Here is an 11,381-nt window from a genome sequence, read left to right on the forward strand (position 1 = left end):
TCACAGGAACCTCAGTTTCCCCGCTCTCCACCTGCTCACGGGGCTCCGGGTGACCACTCCCCGGAGCTACCCTGGGAGCCGGGGTGGGGCTGACACTCGCTTCCCTCACTGGGGAGCCCCCCACTCGGGGTCACGGAGCTGGTCGGTAGCAACCCCGGGGCTGAACCCAGACCAAGTGTGCCTCAAGGCCAAACCATTTGGCGACACTGCCACCCCAGGTCCCAGGGCCAATCAGAGAGGGGGCGACCCTTGCCCTCTCGGGGCCCAGCTTAACCCTCCTTCCCTTCATCCTGGGGCTACCAGGAGGACAGGAGCAGAGGCCGCGGGGAGCAGGGATGGTTTGCAAGGTACACAGCGCTGTGAGGATGGGAGGAAATTTCCTGTTTCTGCGGCTCCTCCATGCTGGCCCTCGCTCCTGTGCTGCTCGCTGCCAGGACTGCCAGGACGCGGCCTCCACCTGCCAGGCTGCAGGACCTTCCAGGACCCCGTCAAAGGGCTCCCAAGTGCACCCGGCCCTCCTGCTGCAGGGCCCCGAGGGGGTTGCAGCAGCGGGGCACCTGGGGGGGCCTGAACTGGGCCCTTTGTGAGCCCCCTCTCCGGTGGCCATTGCAGCCCCTTCTTCCAGTCCCACAACAGCCCGAGGGGAGCGGGCTCTGCCCCTCCCTCCTCGGCTGTCTCCGTCTCTCGCGGGAGATCTCTGTCTCTCCCACCTTCGGCGTGGGCAGGGCCTGCTGTCCCCAAGGCCAAGGACAGGCGCTGTCTCAAGGGCGCCTGCTGCCAGCAGCGTGCAGCGCCAGCCTCCCTCCTTTTTCAGGGGCTGCACGGGGCAGGGTTGGCCGCGGCTTGGGAAGGATTGGGGGGCACGTCGTGTCCCCCCTTTTCAGGGTCCGGCCCCTCTGGCTGCCCGCTCCCGCCCGGCTGGTAGAGATGAGAGCCAGCAGCAGCACGCAGAACAGAATTTTTTTTTGCAACTAGAGGGGGAAGCACAGAGCTAAAAATAAAACGAAAAGATCAGTATCTGTCAGTCTGACAGCTGATTGGCTGCTCGGAGATGCATATAATTACCAGCCACTGGCGCTGGGTAGCAAAGCCGGAGAACCGCTGAGACGAGGTTAGGATTTAACCTTTAAATTCTGGAGTCACCGGAAAGCGAGGGGAGGACCACGGGCGTCGGTGCTAATGAGGCTGGGGGTGTGGACGGGGCGTGGGGGGAGACGGGGTGCCGAGGCGGGTCAGGCCGGGGGCCTCCCCCGGGACGGCCCTGGAGCCCAGGCCCGGCAGCCTCCGCCCGCAGACCAGGGGCGCCTCTGATTGGGCGCCCGGAGGGGGCGGCGGTCCCGCGCCCGCCCAGCTGCAGGTGGCGTCTTCCGGGAAGTGGGGGTCCCGCTGGGGAGGGGGTGCGCCTGGAGCCCTGGAGCCCTCCCAGAAGGGCCTGGTCCCTGAGGCGCGCCCTGTTCCCTCCCACATTCCTCCGCTTTTCCCGGCCTGGTGTCGTTTGCGGCCCGGCCCCGCCCCCTCCTTCCTGCACCCCAAGTCACCCCGTGTTGCCTGCCCTACCTCCTGGGGAGGGCGCTTGGCACCTCAGGCTGGTCCTAGGTTCCCAGAGAGGATCAGAAGTGTAGGGCTGGAGGGATGCTGGGCATTCTTGAAACCTCGGTTTCCTCTCCTGCAAAATGGGAGAACAGGGCCACCTCACAGCGGGCCTTGCTGGGCTGTTTCGAGGCCAGCCTGCACCTAGCCCTGGGCCAGGTGGTCTGCGCCCTGGAGCAGCAGGAATTGTAGGGCTGCCCTGAGCCGATCTCCCACGCGTGCGCGAGGGAGAGCTCCTGCCCACCCCCAGTGACACTGGGGACGCGGAGGTGGGGGGACTTCTCACAGCTCCCGCTTCTACCTGCTCACTGCCTTCCAGGCCTGGCCCAGGCTGAGGCCTCTGCCTGGAGTGCCTTCCTCCCTCCTCGGGCTGGCCTTCCCTGCCAGCCTCTTCTGCTGCTTCTGAGTTTGTTTTGTTTGTTTTCTGAGACAGAATCTGACTGTGTAGCCCAGGCAAACCTCAAATTTGCAGTGATCCTCCTGCCTCAGCCTCCCAGGGGCTGGGCTTATAGACATACACCGCCACGCCTGGCTGCCTCTGGGTTTCTGACTTGTGCACTCAAGCCCTGAATGTCTGCTCTGTGAGAAAGACTGAGAGTCCCATGAGGTCAGGAACCCACGGGTCTGGTTCGCAGCGTTTGGGGGAACCGTCTCCCTGAATGCTTGGCTCGCCTCTGCAGGGACGCCCAGGGGACGTTGCCCTGTGTGTGGCACACAGAGGAGAGACAGGGGCAGCTTACAGGGCAGGAGTGAGTGGGGTCCCCTCCTAAGAAGCTTTCAGGGTCCGGCTGGCCTGGGGGTGGGGGGTAGAGCTGCCACTCAGTCCTGGACCCAGGAGCTCACATGGGGCTCTGGGGAGGATTCAGGAGCGCAAGGGAGCCTGCTCTGGAGCCTTGGCCTGGTGCCTGGAGCAGAGCAGCATGGGCTGCTGTGCTTGGTGGCAGAGGACCCCGCCTGGTGCCGTTTTGAGGGTTTCAGGGGTGTTTAGACCGCAGCTGCTCTGTGATTTCTGGCGTCTCCTTTGGACCTGACTTGGCCTTCAGATTGCCCTGCTAGCGACAACAGCAGCAGCAACAGAAGCAGCTCCCGCCAGCCGGGCACTACCCTGGCCCAGTGCTGCCCTCGGCCATGGCGTGGGTGCCACCCTCTGCCACTACCAGCCCCGGCGAGCCCACCGCAGCTGGGGGTCTGTCCCTGGACTGGAGTCTGAACCCCAGGCACTGTTCCTTCCGGGTGGGCCGTGAGCTGGGTGAGGAGGGCCTTGCCTGGTCTGGGTCCCAGCACCCCTCGCCAGCCCTGCACTTTTCAGACGAGGAGATGGAGGATCAGGTGGTCGAGAGGTCCAGATTTGTCCTGTCCAACTTTTGTTTGTTTTCCAAGACAAGGTCTCACTGTGTATTCCAGGCTGGCCTCAAACTCAAAGACAATCCCGCCTTAGCCTCCCAAGTGCTAGGTTACTGGCGTGCATGTGTGCACCACCACCCCCAGCTCTCACCCAATCTTTGACTCCAGTCTTAACAAAACTGTGGGAGACACCCCTGCCTTAGGAAGCCTCAGCATTTTATATTCAAAGAGCGAAGCAGGGTAGGAGATTTAGCTCAGTGGTTCTGCTGACTGCCTGGCAAACGAAAGGTCCCAAGTTTGATCCCCAGAGTACCCCCCCAAAAAAAACCCAAATAAAAGACAAAGAGCGAAGCAGCCCACATCTTCCCTCCATGCCCACTGCTTGCCTGAGACCCGGATGGAAACCGGCCAAGGCCTTTAGCCTTGCGGAAGTTCACCCTTCCGGTCGGGCCCACCCAAGCATGCTTTCGCTGTGTGACTGAGTCAGATTCACCGCCTTTGTCCCCATGGCTCCCATGTACGACGGATTCTGCCGCGGGTGACTTACTGTGTGGTCACCTGCCCAGGTGGCTTCTGGATGCCCGTGACGCCCCCTGTGCTCCCAGGTGCGTCCCTCTCTTTGGGGGGCAGGTGAGTGGCAGATGTCTCCATGAAGCCAGAGACCTAGTGGCTAAGGGTCAGCTGGCCCTACCCCGAGTGACCACGGGGACCTCAGTGGATGTCTCTGAGCTTGGCTGCCTCGCGGGGACGTGGACAGGGGCTGTCGCGGGTCTGGTGGAGCTGGTAAGTGTGATGCCCGAAGAGAGAGGTCCTGAGATGCGTGTCGTCAGGCGGTGTCCCAGTGCGGGCCCTGCAGTGTCCTCACAGGGACTCAGGCGGCCGTGACATCACTGGCCGTGGGCTCTTAGGGACCACTGTCCTAGACAGGTCTGTCGGCGGCTTTAACACCACTCGGGATGCACGTGGCTGTCACTGCTGCCCGGTGCCGGGTGCATCCCACACAAGGGTTTGGGGTTGGCTCGGTCTCCTGACGAAAGCCCTTAAGAGTCCCCTCTAAGAGGACAGAGCACCGTTAGGCTCTGGGATCTGCTGTGTGTGGAGCAGATGTGGAAAAGGCTCCACAGCTAGGCTTGGCCTGGAGGAGGGCAGGGCCTTTCTTTTTTTATTTATTTTTTTCTTTTTTTAAAAAATACCTTTTTCGACAGGCATAATGGTGCACGCCTGTAATCCCAGTATTCGGGAGGCTGAGGCAGGAGGATCGTTGTGAGTTCGAGACCAGCCTGGGCTACATAGTGAGTTCCAGGTCAGTCTCAACTACAGAGTGAGACCCTGTCTCAAAAAACAAACAAAAAAAAACCCAAAACTTTTCCTCTAATAATCCACCGCCTTATCCTTGTACTTTCATGTTGGTTTTTGTTTGCTTACTTGTTTGTGCTGTGGTCCTAGGGATTAAACCCAGATCCTTTGCACTGCCAGCTCTTTTTTTTTTTTCTTTTTCTTTTTCTTTCTTTTGATACAGGGTCTGGCTAAATCACTAGATTGCCCAGGATGGGCTCCAACTTTTGATCCTCCTGCTTCAGCCTCCCAGAATGCTGGGATTACAAATCTGCACTGGCCTGGTTCTTGTTTTTGTTGTTGTTATTGTTTTAAAGCAGGGTCAATGGCTTTCTAAGTCTCTTAAACTCCCCAGGCCCTCAAATTTGTGATCCCCTTACCTTGGCCTCTTGTTTTGTTTGTTTGTTTGTTTGTTTGGAGATAGGGTCTCACTGTGTAGTTGAGACTGACCTGGAACTCACTAGGTATCCCAGGCTGGTCTCGAACTCACAGTGATCCTCCTGCCTCAGCCTCCCAAGTGCTAAGATGACAGGCATGCGCTACCACGCCCAGCTTTACCTTGGCCTCTTGAATGCTGGGGCTGTAGCTCTGCCCCACCAAGCCTGGCTTCATGTTAATTTTTAAGTGTCTGAGCTTGGCCTGGTGGTGCACATCTGTAATCCTAGCACTCCAGCAGGCTGAGGCAGGAAGATTGCAAGTTGGAGCTCAGCCTGGGAAATTCAGCAAGATCCTATCTCAAAAGAGAAGATCAGGGCTTGTAGCTCAGTGTGAAGACCTTGGATTAAAAAAAAGAAAAGAGAAAGTATCCAAACACCAAACAGCACCAGAGTGCCCGCCTGCCGCGTGCTTGGTACTGTGTTCATCCCAGATGGCCAGACGGTGATGCCCCTGTTGGGGCTACAGGTGTTCCCACCACCTCTGCACCTGCCCAGGACACCTTCTGGGTCCCAGGGCAGCCACTCCAGGCGTGGGGTGCTGACCCGGGGAAGCTGTGGTCTGTAGTGAGGAGGTGCTTTGCAGGCTGTGGCCCAGCCCTGTCCCCGCTGAGCTTGGCCCAGTGACATCTTCAGACTTCAGTCTGCCCGCTGGACACAGGGCGAACTCTCAGACACAGCTAGGAACCAGCCATGGTCCCTGCCCTGGAGGGAGGATCTTTTAGGGCCAGTCTTGGGGCGTAACGGTCCAGCCTGAGGAGCTCGGCTGTAGGGACCCCGCAGACAAAGCCCCCCAATCGCTGCGTCATCAGTGGAGCTCCAGGTCCCCAGCTGCGGCCCCTAGGTGAGCTGTCACATGGACCTCAAAGCAGAGACCCCCGAAGCCATACCGGAGGCCCAGAGGGCTTCTTCCTCCCCGGGGTGTCCTGTTCCACAAGGAGGAAAGGGAGCGAGGGCCTTGGGACCAGGGTCTCGTTGTGCTCAGACCCTTGAGAGTCACTCGTAAGAAGCCGCCAGGGCCTGGCTGTGCTCTCAGGGGACCTCAAGTCTGGGCCAGGTAGGAGTCAGGGGCTCCATGGCCGCCCCCAGTTCATGGTGAGGGGACCCAGTCAGAGGGTGCGCGTGGCATATGTCAGCCCGTGGCGTGTGGGACCTCACAGGCAGCCCTGAGTCCTGTGTTGATGGTGGGGAGAGCAGGGGTCTGGAGCAGACAGGGGTGGGAGCAGAGCGTCCAGCTGCTCCTCTGCTCCGGCAGTTTCTACAAGAATTCCAGTGAATCTGGGGCTTCTCGGCAAACCTGCGATCAGGAGCTCGCGCCGTCGCAGAGGACAGGCTGCCTGGGGGCCAAGCAGGAGTCCGGACCCAGAACCCAGGGGTGGCCCTGTGCAGCCAGCTGGGCAGGTGGGGGTGGGGAAGCCTGGCCTCCTCCTCTCCCTCCGCAGCATTGCCGGAGATAACCCAGGGCCTCTCACGCGTTAGGTCAGCATCCGGCACCGAGTCACACCCCGGATTTAAAGAAGAGGTACACCAGGCACTGTGGCATTGGCCTCTGATTCCACTACTCGGGAGGCTGAGGCAGGAGGATCGCAAGTTTGAGGGCAGCCTAGGCGATTTAGCAAGGGCCTGTCTGCAGGCAGAATGCATAGGGTGGAGCACGGCTCTGTGGGAGCGAGCACTGGCCTGCAGGAAGAGGCCCTGGGTTCCATCCAGCCCTGCAAACAAAAACAAGACAGAAGATAAGATAGCAGATGCCACTTCCTGCGGTAAGTCGGATTCCTAGCTAACTTTTCATTCCGCCCAGGCCCGGAGAACTCACTCCTGCTTTTATTGCCTGAAGGCCTGTGTTCACCCAACAAGGGGCCCCAGGAACCCCACATCGGAACCACTGTACTGAGCCAGTTGGCTGGGGGCACAGCTCTTTGACAATCCCCATGGCCACCTCCCTTCCCACCACGAAGAAGTCCTCACCCAGCAGGTGTTCAGGAGCATCCGGTGTCTGTGGTCATCCTGGCTCCGCCCTTTGCTGCTGTGTGATCTTGGGTAGCTGACTTTCCCTCTCTGAACCCTCTCTGAACCTTCTCTATGCTGGGTCGCAAGCGCTCTGGAGGAGCTGGGTGACTTTATTGCTGGCGTCACCTCCTGTACAGGTCCCCCGGGTTCATCCCCGGCAGTGACACAGCACTCTGGCCGGAGGGAGCCAGGCCTCAGCACGCCTGTGCTGGAAAAGACAAGCGACACAGGGTAGAATTATGTTTTTAGCACAGAAAAAGGCCCCTGCCTTCTAGCATACAGAAAGATTCCTGTCCCTGCCCCCACGCAGTCCCAGAGGCCTGAAAAAATGTGGTTTTCTCCACACTGCCTTCCCTCGAACAAACGGGTGGCTTTGCTCTTAAAAAGTCGCCTGTGAAATGAAGTTTTCTGGGCCCAGTGGTGTTTTCCAGTGGCTTGTGTCTTAAGACCATAGTTGCTCACAGAGGCAGAGGCTCTGAGGGCCTGGTACCTAGGGGGGCTGCAGCATCCAGGGGTGGGAGGACCCTGGGTACAGGAGACCTTGGGGTGGCCTTGGTCCCATGAGGCAGCAGGCTCCTGCTCTGACAAGCTCCATGCTGCACAGACTGCAACTCCATGGCAGCCCCCACGTGGCTGAGGTCCCTGGGTCCCCGGGGGTCCTGACTGTGGACAAGCCGGCCACCCTGCTGGAAAAGGAGGTGAGAGAGAGGGTCCCGTGGTGTCCACCGGCTATCCCGCCTCTGTCTAAAGCCGCTGGTCCCGCTCTGGACATTAAGCTATATTTTGGGGTTTATAGTGGACACAGTGCTTTCCAGGGCTCTTGGTAGGAGCTGTGGTGACAGTTTGGCTGTGTGTTCCACAGAGTTCCATGAGGCTCTGACTCCTGAGTTCCACAGTCAAACTCTCCATTAAGAGACTAGCTTCAAGCTGGGAGTGGTGGCGCATGCCTGTCATCCCAGCACTCAGGAGGCTGAGGCAGGAGGATCACCACACAAGTTTGAGGCCAGCCAAGGCTACATGGTGAGTTAGTTCAAAGCCAGCCTCAACTATATAGCAAGACCCATCTCAAAAAAACAAAACACACCCACATACAAGAAACCAAAAATCCAACAGACACACACACACAATAAGCATTTGTTAGCACATGGTTTCTGTGAGTCAAGAATGCCAATATGCCCCCAGGCAATGCCCAGCCTGTGCTGTCTCTTGAGGTTGCAGTCAAGATGTCACTGAAGTTACATTCATCAGGAGGCTTGACCGGAGATGGAAGACGTGCTTCCCAAATGTCATGCTCAGGGTCTGTGTCCCTTGCCACATGGACCTCTGCTTGAGTTTCTTCCCAAGATGGTGGCTGTCTTGGCCCAGAGTGAAAAATACATAGAGGAAGACTGAAGCCACCGTACCTTTTATGACCTGGCCTTGGACAGTGCTATAGTTGTCTCCTCAGTATCTAATTGGTCACACAAGTCATTTGTACAGCCAATAGGATACTGGTATATTTGCATAACCAATGGGGATGCTCTATTCATCGTGGTCAGAACCATCTTGTGAAAGATTCTTGGCCTCATTTACCTGGTTGGTTTCTCAGCCTTTGGTGAGTGAAGCTGGTCGTCTTTAATGTGAGTAGGATCTGAAGGATGGATGTATCAGCCCCACTGAGCCCAAGTGAATAACAGCAACGGTAACAATGCAGCCCTAATTCTTGAGCACTTGCTCTGTACTGGGTCACAAGCAGCCTTCACCCTAAGCGGACAGGTCCACCCTGATCTCCAAGTGAGGCCGCTCCCATCTATGAAGGACAGGAGGTAAGTTGGGGTTTTTTTTTTTTGTTTTTTTAATACTAGGGATGGAACCCAGGGCCTGCTCACTGAGAAATACCAGCCCTTTTAAATTTTTTATTTTATTTTTTAAATTATTCATTTTATTTGTACATTTTGGGTATACAATATAATGACATCTATCATTGGAGATTTGTACCTTTACATAATATATCTTGATTCTTATATTTTCCCCATGGAAACAAAGAGAGCAATACAAAGACATGAGGGAAGCAAAGAGTTGGTTCTTCAAAGGAATAAACAAAATCGACAAACCCTCAGCCAACATTATCAAAAAAGGGAAGAAAAGACCCCAGTCCATGCACTTAGGAATGAAACGGACCCAGCAGAAATCCAGAGGATCATCAACACCTACTTCAAGAACCTATACTCCAACAAGATGGAAAACACAGAAGAAACGGACAGATTCCTAGATACGTATGAATTACCAAAGTTGAACGAAGACCTAGAAATTCTAAACGATCCAGTATCGAGAAACAAAATTGAAAAAGCGCAATTAAAAACTTGCCACGAAGAAAAGCCCAGGCCCTGATGGCTTCACTGCTGATTTCTACAAGACATTTAGAGACGATTTATTGCCACTGCTGTTTAAACTCTTCAATGAAATTGAAAGGGAAGCAATACTCCCAAGTCCGTTCCTGGAAGCCAACATCACCTTGATCCCCAAAGCAGAGAAAGACACACTCAAAAAGGAGAACTACAGGCCAGTGTCATAATGAACACAGGTACGGAAATCCTCAATAAGATACTGGCAAACAGAATACAGAGGGTCAGCAAGGAGATCATACATCCTGACCAAGTCGGATTTATCCCAGGGATGCAGGGATGGTTCAACATACGCAAATCAATACATAAAATACACTATATTAATAGAACCAAGGACAAAAACCAGAAATTTTGCTTTGAGACAGGGTTTTCCTAAGTTTCCCAGGCTGCACTTGAACTTGTGATTCTCCTGCCTCAGCCTCCCGGAGTGCTGGGATTATAGGTGTGCACCACCACGGCGGGTGAGGTAAGGTTGTGTGCGTGTGAGTGTAGACAGCAGTCACGTTCTGCAAGTTCTAGGCCACAGGCACTGGTCTGGGCGAGCCGTGTGGACAAGGCTTGAGTACCGAGTGAACTCGGGATGGACAGATGCCAGTGATAAACAAATAATAAATAGAAGAGATAAAATATTCATCTCCTGTCGAGGCTGCAGATTAAATACTTAGCCAGGCAAGGAGCGCGGTGAGCCAGGGGACTGGGGTGGAGCAGGAGCTCCAGGTTGGGGCTGGGTTTGCTGCCTGGGCACTGGGCACCTGATTGCCCGAAACACCGTGTCCCAGGCCAGTCCCTACTGGTCATGAGCCGTGTGTCCACACAAGCCACTGCAATGGGGGGACACAACCTCTGGCCCACATAAGGGCTCCAGAATGCCTTGCCACAGTGACACCCCAAATTTGAGGGCCTCTGTAAAATTCTGTTGTCTGGAAGGGTCCAGACAGAGGGTGACCCCAAGCCCTAAAACGGACCTGGTGAGCCAGGTGTGGCGGTGCTCGCCTGTAACACCAGCATTCTGGAGGCTGAGGCAGGAAGATGGCTGAGTCTGAGGCCAGCCTGGCTACCATCATGAGTTCAAGGTCAGCCTGTATACAAATAAAAAACAGCAACCGAAAAACCCCTTAGCTACGCAGGGGTGACCTGGGAGGCAGGAAGGAGCCCAGCCCTCCTCCGTCTTCTGTCCTGCCGGGGCGTGTGCAGAACAGAGCCTGCCAGGCCCCTTCCTGTCCTGCCTGGGCAGTATCATCTGCACCGGGAACATCCTGGGCGTGGTTTTCCCTGGGAAGTCTCCACACTTCAGCTCAGCTCAGCAGGACTTAGGGGCCGGAGAGCCGGTCGCATCCTGGGAAATGCTGCATTGGGAAGAGGGAGGGGAGGACAAAAGCAGGAGGAGGAAGAGGAAATGCCCACCAGCTTTCCCTCCTCACCTGGCTTTATTTCCTTTCGGGGCCGGGATGAACCCAGGGCCACCTGTGTCCAGGCGAGTGGGTGCCCCTGAGCCGCTCCCCTGCCCTCCTCCCAGCTTTGGGGGCCACCGAGTCAGGCGTCCGATGTATTCACAAATGGCTCCTCTTCTCTTTTTCATGGCCTGTGCCTCCCGGTGAGACCCAAAACCCCACGAGACCCGGCAGGGGAAGGCTGTGCCTTGCCGGGCACCAAGGTCCAGGGCTATCGGCCCTGCTCACTTCCGGTCTCCGCCTGTGGCCCCCTTGGCTGCCCCGAGGCTCCCCGGTACCCGTGACAACCAGCCCTGCCACCCCGGCCGCCACCGGGCCTCAGTTTCCCCATCTGTTCAGTCAGGACGCTGAGGGCCTTGACGGCCTCTCGGTTCCTCCCAGCGCCAATTCTCTGACAAACGGACCCCTACTGAGCTCCGGCTGTGTGCGGGAGGCAGCGGCGCCCCTGGGAGCACCCGTCCACCCGGGCCTGCTGCCGCCTGGGCCAGCCGGGCTGCCGTTTGAAAGGTGTCCTGTTGGTGGCACTTTGGCGTGGCTCAGGTGTTCCAGTGGCTGTGCAGAGTGGATCTGATTTGTACTTGACAAGGAGCTCGCGCTCTGCCCCTGGGTGGTTCTCTTCACTTGAGGAGCTCAGTGCCAGGAGCTAAGCACAGAGGCCTCTCCAGCTCCTCCCTGCCATCCCGCCAGGAGGGCCAGGGCCCCACCCTCCCGGCAGAGCACGCCACGCTGCCCTTCTCCGCGAGGCCACCGGCGCCCCTGCCTCCAGGCAGAGCTCATGGCTTGGCTGCTTTTCCGACCAGAAGGGGCCACCCCAGGGCCACCTGGCCGTCCAC

General features: G+C 57.2%; 1 long non-coding RNA gene across 1 annotated transcript in view; it reads left to right on the plus strand.

The window, feature by feature from the left end:
• The first annotated feature begins 1,072 nt into the window (after positions 1-1,072).
• LOC117284336 overlaps positions 1,073-11,381 on the plus strand; it is a 14,349-nt gene continuing 4,040 nt past the window's right edge. The window contains exon 1 of the long non-coding RNA XR_004515407.1: positions 1,073-1,111. This is a non-coding gene — a long non-coding RNA (uncharacterized LOC117284336). The remainder of the gene's footprint in view (positions 1,112-11,381) is intronic.

Source organism: Fukomys damarensis, unplaced genomic scaffold, assembly GCF_012274545.1.
Source record: "Fukomys damarensis isolate Sample0158 unplaced genomic scaffold, DMR_v1.0_HiC HiC_scaffold_36, whole genome shotgun sequence".
NCBI classification, from domain to species: domain Eukaryota; kingdom Metazoa; phylum Chordata; class Mammalia; order Rodentia; family Bathyergidae; genus Fukomys; species Fukomys damarensis.